This window comes from Amphiura filiformis, chromosome 7, assembly GCF_039555335.1.
Source record: "Amphiura filiformis chromosome 7, Afil_fr2py, whole genome shotgun sequence".
Lineage (NCBI taxonomy): Eukaryota > Metazoa > Echinodermata > Ophiuroidea > Amphilepidida > Amphiuridae > Amphiura > Amphiura filiformis.
The window spans coordinates 21244062-21268450 of record NC_092634.1 but is presented as its reverse complement, the minus strand read 5'-3'; the positions used below and the strand labels follow the sequence as shown (position 1 = coordinate 21268450).

Sequence of the window (24389 nt, the reverse complement as noted above, 5' to 3'; positions counted from 1 at the left end):
GCAGATTCAATACTTTTTATCGCTCGTTAACTCATCCGTAACTATAAAGGTCCGCCCAACCAAACCTGGGATCATAGGTTTTTGACTGGGGTTTTTGATATTGAGGGGCGTATAGTTGTATAATGTATTTTGCCTATTGTCGAGACTTGCAATAAATTGATCAGTTACGCTCTTAGTTATAATAACATGGGGGTGTAAAATTGGTCTAGAGTCCAAAATATCTTCCGACTAGTACAAGTTGATATTTCTTTGAACCATTATCTGTAATTTCGGCATCTGCAAAGATATACAAAGATACACCAAACCCTCTCCGAGATGGTGGAATTGTCGAATGACGTCATCATGGTCATTGTCCGTCTCGCTTTTTGCGTAAATACAGTTTTATTATAGTTTATGTCACTTCAGAGCAAATTATGACAATTAACCCCTAGTGTCAACTACTGATAATGATTTTATTGGCTATACATAAAAAGTACACAAACTTAATATTAGTATAGATTTGAATGATACTAATTTAGATTGATCCGCGGTATCGATAATCTGAAAAAAATATCTCCATGCCCTAAAAACGTCAAGTTGAATCTCATTGCGCCTGAAATTTAATTAGCCTGATTTTCTGAGAGTATATCATTATTGATTTAATCGTACCGATCGTAGAAAAGAACAATTATAGGCTTACGTGCTGTATGCCATACCAAAACCCATCAGTTCTCTGGATACGTGATATCGCGCGTTTTGTTTGGATTGCACCTTCATAAAACCACTTCGTTGCCGTTGGCCTCTGCTTACTCCAATGAGGCCGGGCAAACAATTGAAAGCGAGGCCAAAGATGTAAATCACATACGCCCAATTATGCAAAGTTAATTAGCCAAGTATTCTATAAGGACAATAGCTGAGACTGTGTACATGTTATCTAACCACAAGGACCTAGTGAGAGTTAACTTTCGCGCCAACATAAAGTACCGCAAATTCCACAGATACAGGGTGTATCAAAATGATTGGTACCGGGCTATGTGACATTTTCAAAAATATATAAAAAATATAAAATTGCTAATTAATATAGTTTTTGTACTATAAATAGAAAGGGGCATATGTTAACTTGTTGATCTATTAATCTGAAGTTGATAGGTTGATGCATCTGGGAGCTATTGTCATTTAAACGAAGATCGACATAATCATGGTTTGACTTACACAACACAAGTTGAATATGTTCACTGCTTGAACCATTTATTGCATACATACTCTTCAATTCATAAAATTGCTTTACACATGCTTTTAGAAAGATAGTTCCTGAAGTCCCTGCCTTACGACTCTGGCAGTGTGAGGTGAAGCCCTATCTTGAAAGAACTTAACACCTGGGATGGGTCCATTCTGTAACTGCCCATATCAAATTTTGAAGCATTGCAAGTTATTGCATGTTTGCATGGGATACGCCTTGCCTATAGAAACTGTCTCCTAAATCTTCTCTGCTCTCCATAGCTTCGTGTCGACCAGTAATTCTTAACTATGAATGCACACTGAAGTGTCGAATACTGTGGAGCCATTCCAATAACTTTTACCAGGTCTATACTAACCTACGCTGTCTACAGTCTATAGCCATTCTGACACACCATCTACTTAGTAATCTCAATAATACAACTTAAATTACCGCCCTGGATGGTGTTGATACACAAACTTTTTTCACCCCACCTAAATTATTCAAGTCAATAATATTACTCTCAAGCAATAAATATTGATTATAACATTTATATATATTATGAATGAAGAAATAGGCAAAGAAAATATTAAACATTTCCATGATTTTCAACATATCATCCTCACAAGGTATTTGCAGTAAAATAGAGCTTTGAAAATGGTGTGCTGCTGATCCAGCGTTACGATGAAAAGTGTCAAAACACCTACTTTCCTTTAGAATCATGTAACTTCTAAATAGAATGTGCTATCTTTATTATCTAAAATTCTTAGAGAAGATAAAACTACTATAATTACAAATATTTAAACAACTAACCCCAAAATGACACAAAAATAGTAAAAAAAATCGGCAAAAAATGAGAAGTCTTCGGTACCAATCATTTTGATACACCCTGTAGGTACGCTGTATAGTTTGTGGTGGTGGCACGTGCTCTGCGGAGGATTTAAATCGTCATGAGATCATGACAACCAATCACAAGAGCAATCCACTTTCTGGATCGCGCTGAACAATAGCTAACAATCTCGCACCCATTGACGACGACGTTAAATCAGCTAACCGCAATCCAAAATCTTGGGGAGCTAAAACAAACTGGTAACAGATCGGAAAGATCGGATGTGGATTGTGGAAAATCTATTAATTATTGTGCAATGCAAATCTGAGTTTATGTTTAAAGCTAGAGTATGGGCAAGTGGACTACGGAGAAGGCTATGTGCATTGGCACCCCGGGATTGGCACTTTGCATGGTTATTTATGCACTAAATTGCCTAGACCCGATATTTTATTTGCTTGATTGTCTGCATTGTTATATGAAGTTGTTTTTTAAGTTGTTGGGTTGTATACAGGTCGAGAGTGTGACCGTGCGACCTTGGAAATGCATGACAAAATGTGTATTACAATGAATAAGTCTCAGCAATTGTGTAAAATATACGATGAATACAAATCAAAAGCAACAACACCCACTATGATTTTTGCTTCATTTGATACAAAAATCTTGACAATTCATTTTGAACTGTCAATATGTACTTTTGTCTCGGCCTCTAGCCCTAACGCGCGTCAGCTCTAACCCTTTCCTTATAGGGCAGCATGTCATAAGTGAAAACTCTTTCAACTGGAAAAATATTGCAAGAGGTGTCCAAAGTATTCTGAAAGGTTTTTGCAAGTTTTTACACTTCGAGGGTTGACAAACAGAAGGCCTTAACTAACTTTTGGCCATGTTGAGATTTTGGTACCAAAATAATCTGTAATACCCACAGATTCTTAAAATCATAAGCCTTAACTCAATTCAACTTCCTATTGCATCTATAGCACAATAATACTTGGTCACATCTCAATGCAAAAATATTATTTTACTCATTTTTCTCAAAAAGGCACTTTTTGAGTTAAGGCCTTCTGTTTGTCAACCCTCGACTTTTTGGAGCAATATACTGAGTAACATCACATTTGCATATTTTGTGGTCATTTTTGGACTTTATGTAATCGTTTGCAACTGAAAATTGGAAGCAAATTTTACAATGCTGACTAAATTTAGTATCTGATATACGAAATTTGACTGAAAAAATATTTTAGTGAAAATCAAGACACAAGGCGAAAAATTTGCATAACTTATTCATAAATTAACGATTATCTGTAAAAAGAACTCACATTTTTTTTTGATATAAAGAAACTTCCTAATGAACGTTATTTTCTTATTGTGTATTCATTCTCACTCTTCGGTCTAGATGTTTCATAATTTTAAAAAATGTAACCGATCATAAATTCGTAAGCGATTTTGTACAGCCCGCCCTACTCGTACTATGCAGCGAGCAGAATCTTGGACAAAATTAACTATCCAGTTACTATAATTGAAGACCGAATTAAAAAGACTAGTTTGCGTCTGACGTCAGGGCAAACACGCGACGTGATTGGTTGCTAACCTGCGCAGTACAGCATTTTTGGTCTGCTTGACAGGATGTCATACGCAAACTAGTCTTTTAATTCGGTCTTCAATACCACACGGAATTAAGTGCAATGGTAACTGGATAGTTGTCCAAGATTCTGCTTTCTGCCCCTTACACTGCACAATCGGAAGTTGTGAGCGGTTAGACACCATTTTATTGTATTGGTTATTGGTACTTAGTTAATCATGTTAATTGTTATACAATTAGAGAATAAAGGTATTGTTTTTAGCCGCTGGAGTGTATCTATCGTCTCATATAACAAGGGGCGACATCATTATTTTAAGTAAAACAACGGGGCGTAGCCGAGTTGTTTTACGCCAAAAATAATGATGTCGCCCGTGTTATATGAGACAATAGATGCACGACAGCGGCTAAAAACAATACCTTTATTCTCATTCTTAAACACTTCAATTAATTCAAACAAAAATATCATTAAAAGATTTACAAAGTTTAATCAAATTAAATTCTGCATTTTACAAGGAATTACCTAGGGTTTAAAATCGATAAGTCCCGTTGTTGCAGTGCGCTGACCCGTGTGATATCGTGTCATATCACTAGGGTAAGAACCAATAAGATTGCAGGAACGTTCTCAAGTGTTTAAGAATGCTCAATTGAGACTCGTCTTCCAACAAGTCTTGTCTTCATAAAACACATTCTTAAACACTTGAGAACGTTCCTGCAATCTTATTGGTTCATACCCAGCTTTACCCGTGTGATATGACACGATATCACACGGGAAAGCGTGTGTGCGTCGACACAATACGCGTACTCGCTATTTGGACCAATCGGAGGCGCACAGCAACAACAGGACTGATCGATTTCAAGCCCCAGGTAATTCCTTGCAAAATGAAGAATTTAATTTGATTAAAATTTGTATGATATTTTTATTTGAATTGAAGTGTTTAAGAATGAGAATAAAGGTATTGTTTTTAGCCGCTGTCGTGCATCTATCGTCTCATATAACACGGGTGACATCATTATTTTTGGCGTAAAACAACTCGGCTTCGCCTCGTTGTTTTACTTAAAATAATGATGTCGCCCGTGTTATATGAGACGATATATGCACTCCAGCGGCTAAAAACAATACCTTTATTCGCTAAATATCAAGACGTGTCGTAAAAATGGCTTCAAGGGACAGGAGGACATGATTACATGTAGGAGACATGATGTTTTGCGTCTAAAAATATGTTACATTTGGAAATGTTTGGAGAATTCTTACGAAGCGACATGACTTCATGTTTAATAACTGATGGGGAGCATCTTAAAATCTGCATCACGTCAGGTCTTTTTCTGTATTTCCATGCAAACAAGACAAATGATTCTACGAGCGTATTTCTTATATGCTATTGTTGGAGACGTCTAAAATACACCATTAATACTTGTACATTTTCCCAGTCTATCCCTGAATACCTTCAGGCACAGATCCTGCAGTTCCAAGCATAACATATTTTGAGAAAATGCAGGGCCTTGTCTTCTCATTGAGAAATATTTACCTCCGCGGCTTTTTAATACCTTCTGGAATTGGCTTTTTTTCTTTTTGAATCATGGGACCAATCCTCTTAAGTTCAAGTCTTCGAGATAAATGTCTTGCATATGCAGAATGAATCCAACGGAGGAGTACCCAAAACGCATCAAGGATCAATAAATGATACAAGAGGATACCTTGAATATCATGCATATGCGAACAACTGAAAATAAAGGGTAAGGTATACCTGGACAAACAAGTAAAACACAGACACGGGGAAAGGGGGACAAGAAACAACAAATGCAGGCACAGGAGCAGGTAAACTGAGTTCAGTGACCAAAATGACCAATTTAAAAGCCCACAGTGCAAAACCTGCAAAAACCAACAGGTGCCAACAACTAAGAAGTAAACAATATAAAAGTTCACCACCAATTGATAAATGCTTAGTATTCATAGCTAGCTAGGCTATCCATGAAAGAATAACAAATAAACAATTTTTTCATGCTCATGAATGCATGTATAAGTCTTTGAAGTTAATTGATGTGACACGAAAGTGCCATTAAAAAGCAAATAACTCACAAATCAAACGTAATCGGCTGAAAATGAAGAAACATAGACAAATATTGAAATGAAAAAAAAACTATAAAAAGGTCACAAGAAAATAAGCATTTATACGTAAAAACACACCCTTCTACCAAAACTCTCGAAGCATAAAGTATTCAAATGTAAAGAAACAGAGCTTCCCAAGTACTGATATTACAATGTACACCTCACAGTGTCATCGCCCCGATATCTTCACGGCAGAAATCGCCATGGTAGGTTGAATCCACCGCCACGCATGGCCATTTTGTATCGACCTGTTTAATAGTTTTGAGTCGCATAATGGGCCGAAGGACATCTGACTAAGGCTACTGACAATAGCCCCGATTAGCTCGGTGACCGACCTCGCTGTGTGTCAGTCGAGCATGGTATGCCATAGGTCATATGCTTTTAGATTACCTCCACGATTGGCCTATACACTGCGCTATATAATTCGGCACACATAAATCAGAATTATTGTCAGTTTTTGAATCAAGACGCAAGCTACTCTCTCAAGACGCAAGCTAACGACTATCATATCTGTTCAAAATATATATTCAAGTGCAAGGAGTTACATCTGGTTTCTTTATAGGAAATCATTTACGGAGATATTCATCATTTTCTACGTCGGTATCCAAAGATTTTCTTCTCATATCAAACTCGTGCATAGAAAATTCACGTGTATCGATCCCGGGTATCTATTTTAGTATCTCTGCTGACAAAGTAGATATTAGCCAGGCTATGTCGGTGTGCACCTCAGATCGTTTATACAGTCATTCTTCCGGTATATACCTAGTCAATAGGCAAAGCCAAACACACCCCACCCCACAACCACACCCTAGCGTCCGTCCGCCCCCATACCCACACCCCATACCCACCAGTTTACCATCGTTTACAGTCAGGCCCGTACGCAGGATTTTTTTTGGGGGGGTGCTGATTTTGAAAAAGTGGACTTTTTTCCAGGGGGGGGGGCAATTTTGTGAAAAGTGGACATTTTGGACCAAAATTTTTTTTGACCAGAAAAACGTAAAAACCCTGATTTTTTTTTCTCCCTACGCTCGCAAATTCTTAAATTTTGGGACTTTTTATACTTTTGCAAATTTGGGGTGCGCACCCCCCCCCCCCCCCTGCGTACGGGCCTGTTTACAGTGGTTATGGACACTGCATGGGACACAAGATCCACCCCGGGGATCCACCTTATATTTAGAAGAGTATTTACTGCTATCAAAAACCCAAAACTATGATTTCTGGACGAATCCACAGATGCATTTGGAAGCAGCAAGCTTGTCAATTTTATAAACATGATAAACATTAGACTTCTCCGTAGTCCACTTGCCCATTTATATGTATACTCTTAAAACTCTGATTTAATTAATTTGTGCACAATTCGTCGGTCGCAACACATAGTGGCGTACGTGAAGGACAAAATACGTTTCAGAGCAAACCGTTTATGAAGGATATGCTACTAGTAACAGGGTCTATACTTCTCCACTGTTATCTCTCAGTGCCCCGATTCCATTTGAAATTGAAATTTAAGGTTCAAACTATTAAACTGTGTCTTTAATAGTTAACAAGGAATAACTGTTATAGGATAATAGTTAGCTCTAAAGTTATACGCCACTATGTGAAACGGAAAATTTGGAAAATCACTCTACGCCACTATGGTTGCGACCGACGAATTGATAGATTTTCACATCTGATCTTTTTAGTCACCGCACTCCCTCTGTTTGTTGGCTTCCCAAGTGGACTACTTACTTTCGATTGCGGTTAACAAGTTTAACACGTTTGTCTATGGATGAGATTTCTGGCCTACTAAAATTGGCCATGATGTAATGCATCTTTAAATGGATCTGGCTTGTGATTGGTCGCCCAGATCTCGTTTATGGTTTAAATCCTCCGGGCATGTGGTATTACCATTGATAATTACATTGTACACAACTATGCGCATATTGCAAAGCTCATTTTCTTTAAAAACAAAAGCAAACAAACAAACAAAAAACAAAAAAAACACACACAAAAAAAAACACCGCATAGCACTTAGCTTTTTTATCAAATGTGTCTGAGGCAGACGTTTTTTGGCCTAAATAGTACAAGCATAAACCCACCCTATATTGGGAGCACGTGTGGCCGAGTGGATAAGGCGCCCGACTCATAATCCATAGGTTGCGAGTTCGAGCCCCGCGCGTGCCAACGTGTTGTGTCCTTGGGCAAGGCACTTTATCCTCATTGCCTACTGGGGATGGGTTGGGTTGGATTGGATGTTTGTATAGTTGTTTGTTTCAATGTTGCAATATTGGCGCTGATTAAGCTGCTGCCTGCAAATTGCATTGTGTCTGTTTAGGTGTGTTTAATGTACAATTCTAGCAATTTGACCTGCGGGTCACCATTAGAGTTTGAAATAAAAAACCTTTTTTTTAATATGATTAATCATTGTGACACGTTGTACTTTAATATGTCATTTTTCTTTATTTTACCAAATAAATTACTGATCTAGTTTCTCAATATTGTAAATACTGCAAATATTGCCATGCAGGGAAGCCCTACAATTGGGACAGACCATTTCATATTCAAATTCACGACATTGTCCATTATCAACCTATCAAAATCAAGTAAACAAAAGCAGCAATGGATCATAGCTTAGATTGTTTGCAAGCATACAAATATTCCCAATAATCTGACCTTCAAGAATAATTTAATATATTTCTATCAATTCTATTCAATAGATTTTACCAATCGCATTTTCCATCTAGGCTACAAAGCGCGCTGTATTTATTGAACAAATCAGACAGTGCAGTGGTATACGTGCATTTGTTGGCAAAACAAGTTTTGGTTTACGTATAATATAGTTTTGGTTTACGTATAATATAGAGGGGACTAACATATTTTGTTCCGATGTTACTAGGACATTTGCGAGCAAAGCACGCGAAAAAATTCAATTTCAGACCATTTTAGCACCAGATCAACATGAACTTGAATGCGAGCGAAGCGCGGAATTTTTTTACAATTTTCCCATATTTTGGCCAAAAAACATGCTGTTTATGGGTTTTTCTTCTTCTTCTTGGTAAGTGTGTGCTTCAGGAACTGAATATATTCACACTGCAGTTGTGCCATGAAGGCGCTAAATCTGACAATAGCAACAATCGCGCAAAGTAGCACAAGTTAATGTGAAAGCGTGATTCTTGTCATAAGAGCACAGAATAGCGCAAAGTAGCACAAGTTAATGTGAAAGCGTGATTCTTGTCATAAGAGCATAGAATAGCGCAAAGTAGCACAAGTTAATGTGAAAGCGTGATTCTTGTCATAAGAGCATAGAATAGCACAAAGGAGCACAGGTTAATGTGAAAGCGTGTTTCTTGTCATAAGAGCACAGAATAGCATAATGTAACGCGTAGGTAAATAGCAATAGTAGCACAAAGGAGCATAAGTTAATGTGAAAGTGTGATTCTTCTGACAATAGCAACAATAGCACAAAGGAGCACAAGTTAATGTGAAAGCGTGATTCTTACCATAAAGAGCACAGAATAAACAGAACAGCAATTCACGCGATTTTGCGTTTTTGTACATCACCTTCCGTACGGTACCTCAAGCTTGTGCTATTCACGTGATTTTGCGTTTTTGTACTACCGTACCTCAAGCTTGTGCTATTCACGCGATTTTGCGTTTTTGTACATCACCTACAGTACCTCAAGCTTGTGCTATTCACGCGATTTTGCTCATCTCGCTGATTCCATCACCTACCTCAAGCATGAACTATTCACGCGATTTTGCGTTTTTGTACATCACCTACCGTACCTCAAGCCTGTGCTATTCACGCGATTTTGCGTTTTTCTAAAACCTATTTTCTATTGGCTCCTTCTTATTTTATCCACGAACACCTCTCCTAAACATTATCGCCTTTTTTAAATTTTCTGCAAACACCCCAAAACCGCCCACACCAGATTTTAAATTTCTCTTTGCCGAGAACCGCTGTGTCTAAAGTCGCTATCCTCTGAAAGAGTTGTCAGGACGAGGATGTTTAGATATGAAGTACTTACCGACAAAAATCCCTTTCCCGAAAACCGCCCAACCCCAAACATCACTTCTCTTAATAACTTAAAAAGCATTCGCAATTTGACCATTCGTAATTTGAGCATTCACAATTTGACCATTCACAATTTGAGCATTCACAATTAAATTATATGAAACAGTAAATGAGTATTATATTGGCTCCTTCTTATTAAATACAAAGCATTCGCAATTTGAGCATTCACAATTTTAATTATATGAAACAGTAAATGAGTATATAATTGACTTATTTTATCCAAGAACACCTTTCCTAAACATTATCGCTTTTTTTTCTGAAAACCGCCCCAACCCAAAAACCGTCCACACCAGATTTTAAATTTCTCTTTGCCGAGAACCGCTGTTTCTAAAGTCGCCATCCTCTGAAAGAGTTGTCAGGACGAGGATGTTTAGATATGTTGTACTCACCGACAAAATACCCCTTCCCGAAAACCGCCCAACCAAACATCACTTCTCTTTGTCGAGAACCGCTATGTCTAAGTCGCCATCCTCTGAAAGAGTTGTCGGGACGAGGATGTTTAGATATGTTGTACTCACCAGATTTTAAATTTCTCTTTGCCGAGAACCGCTGTGTCTAAAGTCGCCATCCTCTGAAAGAGTTGTCAGGGCGAGGATGTTTAGATATGTTGTACTCACCAGATTTTAAATTTCTCTTTGCCGAGAACCGCTGTGTCTAAAGTCGCCATTCTCTGAAAGAATAGCGCACCCCCTATATAGATCTATCAATCAACCACCAAAATCGCAAAATCGCGCGAATAGCACTACTTCTTAAGTACGTAGGGAAAAATAGCATAATCGCGCGAATAGCGCTTCAGTGCTAAGGCATTTTTTCCATCATAATGGACCAAAGTACAAAAACGCAAAATAGCGCGAATAGCGCACCCCCTATATAGATCTATCAATCAACCACCAAAATCGCAAAATCGCGCGAATAGCACTACTTCTTAAGTACGTAGGAAAAATAGCATAATCGCGCGAATAGCGCTTCAGTGCTAAGGCATTTTTCCCATCAGAATGGATCAAAGTACAAAAACGCAAAATAGCGCGAATAGCGCACCCCTTATATAGATCTATCAATCAACCACCAAAATCGCAAAATCGCGCGAATAGCACTACTTCTTAAGTACGTAGGGGAAAATAGCATAATCGCGCGAATAGCGCTTCAGTGCTAAGGCATTGTCCCCATCAGAATGGACCAAAGTACAAAAACGCAAAATAGCGCGAATAGCGCACCCCCTATATAGATTATATTAATTTCACCGATGTAATATCGTTACGCACAATGCACCATGCTATTGCAAAACACCCTAAAACTGGTTCCTGATGCCTGCAAGTTCCCATTGGGCTTTAAAGCAGATATATCACTGGGGCTCATAGGTTTTGGATGGTATTTGTAAGTAAATGGGGGTCGTGTACTCATTGCAAAATGTTCAAAAATTAAGAGCCCTCAAAAGTATATGCAAAATCTGGTTATGAAATTTGAAATGAAAAATGGGAACCAGTCATTTTTTGACACGGAGATCAACCTAGTTTCTCTTTTGATGATCACTGACGTATGTAGACCGCAACCGTGAGCACATACATTTCGGAAGGCTATTATACTATAGACGAATCCAATTTCACGCATTCCTATACCTCAATGGCAGCCATAGCCGCGACGGGGTATTTTATACTGCGTTCTATCACCTTTGTTACACGTAGACAAAAGAATGATGACATTTTACAACACAAAATAATCTAACATCGAATTTTAAGCGGGTTTAATCCACCCAATTGGACACTCACAACACCTGTTTGGTGCATGCGGGGACCCGATAATGGCCCCAAATCCTGACCATGACTTGGCTCGTTGGATTCGTCTATAGACGAATCCAATTTCACGCATTCCTACACCTCAATGGCAGCCATAGCTGAGTCCCCCGTACGTCTATCCCACCTGAAATGTGAAATGATGTGGCCTTGGCGGAGATATTAAACTGCATTCTATCACCCGTGTTACACGTAGACAAAAGAATGATGAAAGTTTACAACACAATACAATTCAACATCGATTTTAAGCGGATTTAATCCACCCAATTGGGCAGTAACAACACCAGTTTGGTGCAGACGGGACCCAGTAATGGCCGACTGAATTCTGACCATCACTTGGCTCGTTGGATTCGTCTAGGCCTATACCATAAACGAAAGTGTAGTTCCTAATAGATGCACAAATCAAGAGTGTGAAATTGGTAATATTTGCACATGAAAGAATATTATAATCCTTTCCTGACCATGTGTGTAAAAAGATATGTCATGATTTGGTATGGCTGTAAAAGGTAACATTTCACATTATTTCGTAATATGTAACTGTCGTAACTTTCATCTTGTGCATCAATAAGTTGGTTTTTTGTGTTGCTACATTATCCCCCAGACACTGAAATGACGAAAACACTTACACCAAAATTTGGGCCTCTGGTCAGCCATTCAGAAAGAACGCATAATTTATTCAAGCAATGTTTTTAGAAAATTCCCTGGAATCAGCCAAATAATAATGATTTCTGGACAACTTTTTCGCCCGAAGTAAATACCCGACCGAGCCTCCCAACAATTACTGGGAAGCTAGTTGCGCCTATAACCCAAGAGTTCCCCTTAACACGTTGGGAACTATTTCGCTAAGCACTCATCTAGCGATCAACTCCTTATCGAGGAGGAAAAGCTTCATATACCAATGGACAAATATTTCGCTAAGCAATCCTCTACACGATCATCTCCTCGAAGGAGGAAATAAAAAGCTCCATAATACCAATGGAGAGAATATGAAATGCCGCGGACTTACATGAATTCGCTAGGCAGTCATCTAGCGCGTCAAAAGAAATTAAATGGCTGATACCTTTCTCATTTTCCTATTATATTCATATTTGGATTACATAGTGGACATCGGTAAATATACCCATGCCAAATACCCAGAGGAGATGCCTACGGATATTGGAACTACTAAATAGAATTTATTAATGTAGTACATGTATAATTCGGTACATTAAATCGATCATTTTAGAAAAATGATCCAAAAACTGCCACAAGGACTACTTGTTAATTGCAAAACCCGTTATTTTTCGCTGCCAATGCCAAGCAAACACAGTGCCATGCTCTGCACATTTATGAATTCGAATACATAACTAGGATACCATGTCTAATACAAAAGGCAGCCTTTAACAGAAATTAACGCGATAACCAGCCGGCTGCGCAACCTCATAAAAACTTGAACCCAATATTTCATTTTTATTTATACTTTGATGAACAAGAAAATCTGAGGGCATAGTACTTGGCCCCTGTCTAGCTATCCCATGCCAACCTGGTGTTAATTCCTTCCTTCCTGCTATAAATAAAATTACTCGACCTAAGACTGAAGGGCATTACCACCTAAGACTGAAAGTGGTACCAATTGTATCGATTTTGTTAATGCTTCTGAAGACACACTAGAGTGAACACACCAGTCGTCGGCTGTATTCCATAGTGGCGTATAGTGATTTTTGGTCATTTTTTTGAAAATTGGCACATATGTTTTTAATGATGTTCTCTTTCATTTTTTTCTAAGTCTCATCAGTCATAATTAGCTAATTAATTAGTAATTAATTAATTAAATGTGGCGTATAGTTACAAAGTGACATTTTTGTATTCCATAGTGGCGTATCGACCATACGCCACTTTTTATACACATTTTATAATTATGAAATATCGGCAAAATGAAAAACATCGTATGTCATAGTGGCGTACGCGTATCGGACCTATACGCCACTATGGAATACGAACGACGAAAAGTAACGCCATAGGGATTACACGGCGACCGAGGTGGCGTACGGTTAACGTTAGGTTAGGGTATTGCGTTTTGTTCGTTTTCCATAGTGACGTATAGTTTTATTTTCAGTTTGCCAGCAATAGTATGTATTTATTTCTTTTGAAAAATATATAAAAATAAAATCTATTTAGTTTACTACAGAAATTTTACATCATTTACAAAATATAATGAATGTCTGATTTACACAATTCGAATTTAAATTGGCATTTCTTCAAACCCGATTTTCTCGAAAAGTTGTTTATTCACGGCGCCCCACTATACGCCACTATGGAATACGGACGACGACCTATACAAAATAGAATTTAAAAAAAATACAACTACGCAACAGAATAGAATGTGTTGTTAAGATAGAAAACTGAACCTAAAGTGATCTACCCACGCACACTCTCACACCCGTATACAATATTCATACTACTATGTAACTCAAAAACCTCAATGTAATTAGAATATTATTAAAATTCGGAGAACTGTCGATCGAATATATTTTCATTTATCTTTCGTATTTCATCTCATTCCTAATTATCTTTGAATTTGAAGACCGACACTTTATATGTACTTGTCTCACTACTGCGAGACTCAAATTTTATGACACACTATCAAACTCTTGAAATCAATTTTAAACAGATATCAAATACTTAGTATGACATATGGGGAGTGGTGGGTGGGATAAAAAATTTCTGCATCCGTTCTTGCTGAAAAACTGACAGAGAATGGCCTTAGCCAACAAAATGGCCACCGACGGCCCCGAGCAATGATGCCCGTGATTGGCCCTCCTGAAACCAAAACAAGGCACCCAATTGGCTCCCCATGAAAACATCGCGTGACCTCACGAGGGCGATCCCATTTCAGCTGCAGGGATAACTTTGTGTTTCATTTGATGTACAAATTAAACTGCATTTTCGGGCGCTTTATATCCCGTGGAATAAGTCGCATAAAGCGTGAGTTGAAATGCTATTATGTATACGGTAGCTGTTGCTAAGAAGTGAGTCGCTCCTGTGAAGATAAAGTTTGTTAAAGCCACAGCTAGAAACCACAGTGGCTAGAAACCATAAAAATAAGAGTAGCCTATAAACTGACCAGAAGATACCAGTTGTAGTCCTACTAATTCATGGCATATTGGATGACCGATGGGAAAGATAGCCGTATTTGCAAGACTGGCTATTCCTTCAAGGTGAAATAAACCTGCTCATGTTACCGTTTAGTCATGGTTTGTGGCCTTTTTGTCTATCTTTCCCTGGGAAATGACGTTTTCCAATTTGGGCCTTTAAGACCTGAGATTTAGTTTTTTTTATCTGCAGATCTGTCATAATTCATTATTTTGTTATGCATGAGCAATAGACATGATAGAGTTGAGAAAAACAAACATAGCAATAAAAAAAAACTGCAGACAATTTAATCATTGAAATGAAGGGGGAATAATCGTCATGCTATGTGCTGACTTAATAAATAAGTTAATTGCACTTGTCATGCTTGTTATGTTTTTCAATGACAGGTCGTATATTTCCCACAGTAAATAATATTATTATAGTATTCTCAAGTCGTGGCATTTGTCATTATGGTATAGCAGTTTGCTTAAAGTACGAATTCCGTAAATTTTAATTTTGTTATTCTTTATTCAAAATGTTTGAGCTGCCGGGAAGGGTTGCTGTTCATTTTAAGCTGATATAACAAGATAAAGTGAAAGAAATCCCATTTTGGCCATTTGTTATAATTTTGAAATTATGACTTTATGGTCGAATGCTCTGTTGACCTACAAAGACAACGAATTTGGCCGATCTCATTTAGGTGCAAGTTGGGACATGTGTATAACATTCATGACATTACAAATATGAAAAAAAAAAAAATAACCAATTTCATATTATAAGATCGTACATGATCGTAAATCGTAGATCGTAAATGATAAGATGGGAGGTCGGAAAGACTAAAACCATTTTTGTTTTTTGAACCACCGACCCCTCGAGTTTGGAGCACCATGTCTGTGATGGTGGCCAACATTTTCGTGCCTATGTGGTCGGATTCGTGCGCAATATTCCTAGGCCCTCAGCATTCTTGGGCTGCCAGGGACTGCGTGCTGTAGTAGGCCTATATTTTGTTCTGTTGGTGCGTTTTTGTAGCAAGCAGTGGTAGAGTTAATGTCTAAAACATAAAGTCCGGTCTTAAGTCCAGGGAGTTTTTGATGATTGGCTTTGACCTTTTGTGTTTTATATGCTCGCTTATTAGGGATTCGAGGAATTGTCATGCTTTGAAAGATAAACCTATCCACGCTGAACGGCTGACAAAAATAACACTTCTACCCATTATAAGCCTGACAGCAATTTGTTGGAATTAAAAATATTATCTTGTCTTTTCCTCATGGGCCATGCCCCCCCCCCCGTTGGTCCGCCACTGCAACCAAGTTGACCAATTATATCCAGGGCCGGATTTACCATTTGCTAGAATGGTAAATCGAGTCAGTCTGCCTGCCATATTATCATTCCAATGATACAGTCTATTGGTTCAAACTAGAACCTGACATTCCGTCACAGAATTGCGGTTTTAGAATTGTCTGCTTCCATTAAGGGATCGGATAACAACGTTTCACAGTATTTTTGTGGGACCTGAGAGCACATCATACATATCGAATTGCATTTTGAAATATGTTCATATGAAATATTTTTGTGGGACCTGAGAGCACATCAGACATATCGAATTGCATTCTGAATATGTTCATATCAAATAATTTTGCTTTTTTGAAATTCGCGATATAATACAAATTTTATGGCAAATTATATTAAAATGTGATATTTAACAGTCCTCGAAGTAAACTTTATAAATCTATATATTCTTAAAGTGTATGTAGCTGGGATGAAAAGCCGACCATTAATTGAAAATTTTGACCTTTCATATTGAAGATATAGGCTACATCCTATTTTTGGTGTTTAGAGGGTAATCTATATCTAATTCAATACGAAAGGTCAACATTTTCATATGATGGACGGTGTTTTTTTTATTCCATGCAGTTTTTTTATCCCATGCAGCTATCATTAGATTTAAATAGTTTACTTCTAGGTCTGTTAATTTTCAAAAATATCAATTTGTAATGATTTGCCATAAAAATAGTATCATCTCGAATTTTAAAAAATCAAAATTATTTGATATCAGAAGGGCATTCCTCGTATTGAAAATGTAATTCGATATGTTTGATGTGCTCTGAGGTCCCACAAAATATACGTGAAAACGTCGCTATCCGAGACCTTAAAAAGCCATAATGAGACCTTTAAAAGACCATATTGAGACCTTTAAAAGCCATAATGTTAGTTTCTGACCTAGTTAATTAGTTTTTTTTATTCAAACCTGATTTTATGGGGGCGTTGAACCAGGTTGTAACCATGTAAACCAGCGCATTAATTGTTTAGAAATGGTTGGGTTATATTAATATGTCTGTTTGTTTCGATGTTACCTTGGAATTGTGTGATAAATAAACCTGACGTGACATGCCAAACAGTGGCTCTGTTATCTATCATAGAGGCCCTAAAAAACTTTATTGTCATCCGATTTTCCCTGTTGAAAAGACAACATTAATGTTTTATTTTTAATAATTGAATAATTAACAAGTAATAAAATTATTTATTAATTCCTATTACATTTCCTAATTTTTCTTTGCTTACTATGCTAATGTTACATTATTGCTTTAAAGAAAAAACTATTTATTAATTTTTATATCTACTATTACCAGGTCAAATCTATTCACTCAGAGAAATGTTTACAAAACATTATGTAAGTATAGAACCTCATAATAATTAAGTAAAATTTACCTCAGAACTATGTAATATTTACCGAATTATGTAAAATTTTAATTAATTTGGGTAAAATTAATTAAAATTTTACATAATTTTGGTAATTATTACATAGTTCTGAGGTAAATTTTACTTAATTATTATAAGGTTCTATACTTACATAATGTTTTGTAAATATTTCTCTGAGTGTATACTTTGCATGTATAAATTATGCACTGCATATAGCCCTAAAAACTTTGTTTGTCATCGGATTTTCCCATTGAAAAGACAAAATTCATATTTTTAAGATCAAATGTTTTATTAATAACATTTTCAATAATTGATATCCACAAAACAAGACAGGATATTTTGTTTTTCCCCTTGGTTCAGTAGCCTCAAGGCCACCTTAAGACTAAGGCTTACTAAGACTCCTGTCGAGAAACTCGCCCTAAATGTATATTGATCCTGAACGCCTGACAAGAACTGTCTTTAAAAAGACATCGTGGACCTTTCACCTTTGATATAATAATGACGTTATTTACAAAAGTTCTGGTGTACAAATCCAAAAGTATTTCGGTATAAAGATGTTATAAACATACCTCAATGACGTTTCGTACTCCATCGTAGTACTTTCTCAAAATATCAACTCTCCCACTCCTAGTCTGTTTCCTGCTGGAACTCGACGTTGGTGGCGTTTTGGAGTGGAGTAATTGGTCGTAAATGTGGGGTAGGAAGTGATTGCCCTCGTCTCGGTTGAATGTGTTGGCCCCTTTGCCGGATCAAGATGGCTTCCTTAATGTGTCTTCGTTTTCTGTTTTGCTCTCTGTCTCTGATTTTTGCGTCCTCCCACCCTATGACATGGTTTTCCTCCGCTACGTGGTTCGTTATGGCCGATTTATTTACCTCTCCTGTGACCGAGGCTTTTCTCTGTGATCTTGTGAATGCTTTATTTGAGGCTTTGTCAGCTTCTGTCTTATGCTCTTTTAAACGTGTTCCGAATACTCTTCGCAGTTTCCCCTACATAAGATTTTTCACAGTTCAAGCAAGGCAATTTCATAGACACTTTCAGCTGTTTGTAATATGTCACGCTTGTCTTTGGGGTGTACTAGAATGTTCCTGAGAGTCTGATGTGGCTTGAATGATGCTTGGATGCCATGTTTCCTGAAAACACGTCTCGCTCGCTGAGAAAGTCCCTCTTTCTAAGGGAGTACAACCATACCTCTGGTGGTTGTCTGCGACTTGTCTGTTTTCTGAGGTGTCTTCTTGTTAATGTCTTTAAATGCCCATTCGGGGTAACCGCATAACTTCAGCGCTTCTTCAGAGCTTGTCTGCTTCTTCCGTGATAACTTTCTGTCCTTTCTGTTCTTTCTGTACATAAGCGTGCGGATGACACTGAGTTTGTGTTGCAGTGGGTGGTGGGATTTGAAGTGAAGGTATTGATCTGTGTGTGTTTTTTTCCGGTAGACTAAGAGTTTGACTGAACCGTCCTGCTTTTTAAAATGAGCGTGTCAAGAAAAGCAATTTGTTCGTTTTCTTCTTTTATGTAAACTTGATGTTGCCCGTTTTGTCAACTTGGTTTATGTGCGACGTGAGCCGTTCTGCTGCCCCTTTACTAACGATCTCTAATACATCATCCACATATCTTTTCTACATTCTGGGTTGGCAATTAACCGGGGCCGTGGCTATGGCTTCTTTTTCCAGCCACTCCATATAGAGATTAGCCACTATCGGACTGACCGGGGAGCCCATCGCGGTGCCAAACTTTTGTTGGTAAACCTGACCACGGAACGAGAAATATGTGGTGGTGAGCGTAAACTCTAATAGCTCCATGATATCAGCAACATATAGTTTGGTTCTATCACCTAGAGTGCGATCTTCCGTTAGCCGCCGTTTAATGATTTCTATAGGCTTCATTAATGGGGGTGTTTGTGAACAGGGACACTACATCGTGAGAGATAAACTCCTCACCATCGTCGATCAAAATCCCTACTAAGTCCTCAGCGAGATCTTTTGAGTTCATGACATGGTGGTCGGATTGTCCTAGTATTTAGTCAAGAGCTTTTGACGTCTGATACATAATTGAGCCACAATAGTCTACGATCAGTCGAAGGGGAGTGCCGGCTTTGTGGATTTTAGGAGTGCAACAGATTCTGGGTGTGTTTTCAACAGTGGGGTAGAGCTTCCAGTACTGTTGAGCAGTTATTTTTTCCTCTTGCTTTAACCTAGTAAGTAAGCTTATCAATTTTCTCTTCTAACGAGCAGTTGGATCTAACTTAAGCTTTCATAAATTTTATCATCATTTAACATGTTGGTAACTCGCTCTTCATAATCCTCCTTATCCAACACTACCGTCGCTTTCCTTTATCTGCCGGCAGAATCAAAATACTGTCTTCCTTTTTCAGATCTTTCAGGGCATTTTTCTCCTCCTTGTTAAACCCCTACCATCTCCCCGCGTAACTGGGCCGCGTCACTAGCGCTAAGACCAACACAAGATTCCTCGGTGGCCACGATATAATCATTGAGCACTGCATTCAACCGAGACGAGGGCAATCACATCCTACCCACACTTTACGACCAATTACTCCACTCCAAAACACCACCAACGGCGAGTTCCAGCAGGAAACAGACTAGGAGTGTGAGAGTTGATCAGTCAATTTGAGAAAGTACTACGATGTAGTACGAAACGTCATTGAGGTATGTTTATAACATCTTTATACCGAAATACTTTTGGATTTGTACACCAGAACTTTTGTAAATAATGTATTATGGACAATCCTGATGAATTTATTTACGGATAATATTGACGTTGATATTACACTGAAATACGTACACCATACTCCAGACTGCCAATACGCATGAAATAGATTCAATTAGGGTGACTAAATACTTACAGGCACTAGGCGCAAACTTAAATGGAAACATGGATGCAGGAATGGACAGTCATAATTTATTTAATCTTTCTTTATTCTGGATAGCTCTTTCAATACATATGTACTGGTCTCCCAAGAGGTCCAGATAACTGTTACATACAAAATGTTAACAAAATAAGTATACAAAATTACAAATAATACATATAACATATTGAAAAAACAATCATGCGATTATGAATCTTACTTAAACAATAGCATTTTTAAACATGTGTAGACTCAAAGAGTCATAATCTAAACGCACACCAACTGGAAGGTTATTCCACAACTTAGTTCCTCTATAGTGAAATGTACGTTTACCCAGAATGTTCTTCCAAAGTGGAACAACTAAAGTTTTTGAAGATTGACTACGAGTACCTTTTGTATGCATACATTCAGTAAAAATAAATTGAGAACTCAAATAAGATGGTGCTGAACCTTGAAGGCACTTAAACACTACAACAAGAAGCTGATTTTTCCACCTTTCATCCAATTTTGTCCAATTTAAAGATTTCATTAAGTCATTTATTGGAGTTCTTATGTCAGCAGCCAGCAAAATCCTAGCTAATCTATTATGCAGTATCTGAAGAGAATTGGATAAATGAGCACTACAATTTGACCAAACAGTACTGCAATAATCAAAGTGTGGCATTACAAGTGCATTGGCAAGCATGTTAAGTGTTCTTGGAGGAAGATAATATTTAACTCTGCGAATAATACCAATGCGTTTGGAAATATTGGATGAGATACGATTAACATGATTGTCCCAACTTAGTTGGGGATCAAACACTACACCTAAATACTTAAATGAATCTACTCTATCCACAACATTATTTGAATATGAAAGTGAAATATTATCAAAGTTATCAAGTAAATGCCTAGTACCAAATATCATAAGCTTAGTTTTTTTGATATTAAGTGTGAGCTTATTTTCATGAAACCATCTAGCAATACTGTCCATATTTCTGTCAATTTCAGTCTGTAGTATACTAGGGTCAGATGAGCTACATAGCAGGGTAGTATCATCTGCATACATAATACATTTAGAAGAAGTGCTATCAGGCAACGAGTTTACATAAATGATAAATAATAATGGTCCCAGTATGGATCCTTGTGGAATGCCAATATTAATTTGTTTAAAGTCAGACAGAGATGAATTGATGTTAACGGTTTGAGATCTGTTCTTTAAGTATGAGACAAACCAATTTAAGGCATAATCTTTGATACCATAGTTATACAATTTACTAATAAGAATTTCATGATTTACAGTATCAAATGCCTTTTTCAGGTCTAGAAAAATAGCGGCAGTTGCTTTCCCGTTATTCATATTTTGAAGAATATGATCAGATACATCAAGAAGTGTGGAATTAGTTGAATGGTTACATCGAAATCCTGATTGAGCTGGATTCAAAATATTACACATAGTTAAATATTGGTACAATTGATCATAAACAGCACGCTCAATTATTTTTGAAATAATAGGTAACACAGATATGGGCCTATAGTTGCTTACATCAGATTTACAGCCTTCTTTATAAATAGGAGTTACTTTGGCTTGTTTCCAGTCTGAAGGGAATGTAGCAGTGAATAAAGACAAGTTACATATATAAGCGAGAGAGTGACATATAACTGGAGCAGCAAGTTTGAGTAATTTTGCATCAAAATTATCAAGCCCAGAAGACTTATTGTTAGAGAAACTGCAAATCTGATCAAACACATAATCACCTGTGATTATATCGAATTGAAAACTATGCTGAATTACATTACTATCAGAACTATAATTATTACTAGATAGTTCTTCATTACATGGACTTATAAAATCAATATTACTACAAACATGAGTGCAAGTATTAGCCTTTTCATCATCACTACAAGTACATCCATTAACATCATCAAATTTCTGTGCTAGATCATTGCCAACAGAAGTAAAATAATTATTAAATTCATTGGCAGTTTCTTTGTCACTCTTAGTTAATCCAGTATCAGATTGAACAGTTGTTATAGATGATTGGTTCTTAGGAATTAGTTTCTTAATAGTACTCCACAATTTCTTAGAATTATTTACATTTTGGTTTATAGCATCATTGCAATATTTCTTTTTAAGAGATTTATTCAGATTATTGACCTTATTTCTAAGATGTTTAGCTGTTTTCCAGTCTTCCGGATCATTGGTTTTGTGCGCCTTTGAAAAATAGTAGTCTCTGTCTTTACTTAATTTGATATAGTCACTGTTAATCCAATCAGGAAGTGTACCTTTAATTCTCTTTTCTTTAATAGGTGCATGCTTGTTACAAACACCAATAAACATATCTTTCCAGACCTTCCATGCATTATCAACATCAGATAAATTTGTTACATTTTCCCAATTCATACATTTAACTGAATCAACAAAATCTTTATCACTGAAATTCTTGAATGAGCGAGTTTTAACAATTTTAGGCGCTGGTTTAATTTTCTTATTTTTACGAACAACATAGATAAGCGAGTGATCACTGAGCCCTAAGCTGTGAACACCAGAAGAAGAAACAATATTAGAGTTAGAAACAAATATAAGATCCAAAATTGTTCTACTGACCTCAGTTATTCTTGTGTAATCATTTATTAATTGGTGTAAGTTACTATGTCTGGCAATATCATTGATTTTTCTTGAATTGACCCTTTTACAAATATCAAGATTAAAATCACCAAGAATAATTACATCTTCATACACAGAAGTGAAGTTTTGGAACAATGAGTCTAATTTACTTAAGTACTCTACCTTAGAACTAGGGGGTCTATAGACAGTACCTATAAGAATAGGCTTAGTATGAGGTAAGTTAATCTCTATCCAAAGAGTTTCAACATGATCAATATCAGTTATATCACCAATACATATATTTGAGTTAGAAATTTCTTTATAGACAATATCACTTTTAATATAACATAGTACACCACCCCTATCAATATTTGTCTGTCTATCAAACCTGCAAATATCATAACCATCAATGTGAATTTCATTATTATCAATTTCATTATTAAGCCAAGTTTCAGATACACACAAAATATCAAAATCATTCTCATGAAGGAAAATGGCTAGATGATCTGTCTTATATCGTAGGCTCCTGATATTTATATGAGCTATTTTTAAACCTTTGTCTAGGAAACATTTTAGGTCAACATAACCATCACTAAAAGGCAGTTCTGACAAAGACATTTTGAAGAAACAAGAATCACACCACCAATTTGATTTTTCAGATACATTTGCATAATTTGTACAATTTACATGAAAATCAAGTGAACAATTACTACATGAAATAAAAGACTGATTAACTCTAATATTTGAATTGCATTCTGCACAAGTTTTTTTCTTATTATTCATCTCTGTCTCCACTGAGATGATATCATACGAAAATCCTGGTTATACACATTACGAATGCAAGAAATATAATTTCTTGCGAGCAGTACAGTACCTGAATTTGATAAATGAAGTCCATCACTTGCAAGAAAAGTTCTGTCAATATTGTCATTGTTTACATAGTACAAGTTCTTTGCCATACATATGTCTTGAAGACGCGCATTAAACTCTTTCATCCACATGCGGCGTGCATAGTTCTTCTGTGTAGTTAGTGATGATACTGCTATCTTAACTGTAGGATCGGCTTCCAAAATCGCAGACACTAGTGAGTTATACAAATCAACACATTCATTAACAAGACATTTAGACATATCATTTGTTGCACAATGGACAATAATCATACTTGGCTGTTCTTCTCTGATCATGATTGGAGCTAGTTTTATTAATAGTCCGAGTTTAATTCCTGGGATACAGCGATTGATGATCCTGCACTGCGATGACATCTTGCGGCCAATGAGATGCTTTGGTATAGAGTCACCTATTATCAAAATTTTCTTTTTACTATGCTTGCGAGGAGGTGTTGCACTTGTTGGTCTTGTTGGTTCATCAGGCTGAGGTGAATTGCCAGATAAATGTACTAATGTCCTATGCTTTGGCATGGGTCTAGATTTCTTGGTAGAAGGAGTGTGCGTATTCATTACAGTTGGAATTTGTTCAGGTATAGTACAGTCCTCAATTTGGAGAGTGCTGAAGCGGTTGCTGGTTGGAATAGTTGCCACTGGACATGCTTGAAGAGAATTTGGTACTGGTTTGAAAGTTCTTG

The 24389-nt window shown here is 37.0% G+C and overlaps 1 protein-coding gene across 1 annotated transcript in view; it reads right to left on the bottom strand.

The window, feature by feature from the left end:
* Positions 1–24389, bottom strand: part of LOC140157707 (tyrosine-protein kinase SYK-like) — a 33687-nt gene that overhangs the window by 1886 nt on the left and 7412 nt on the right. The window lies entirely within an intron of this gene.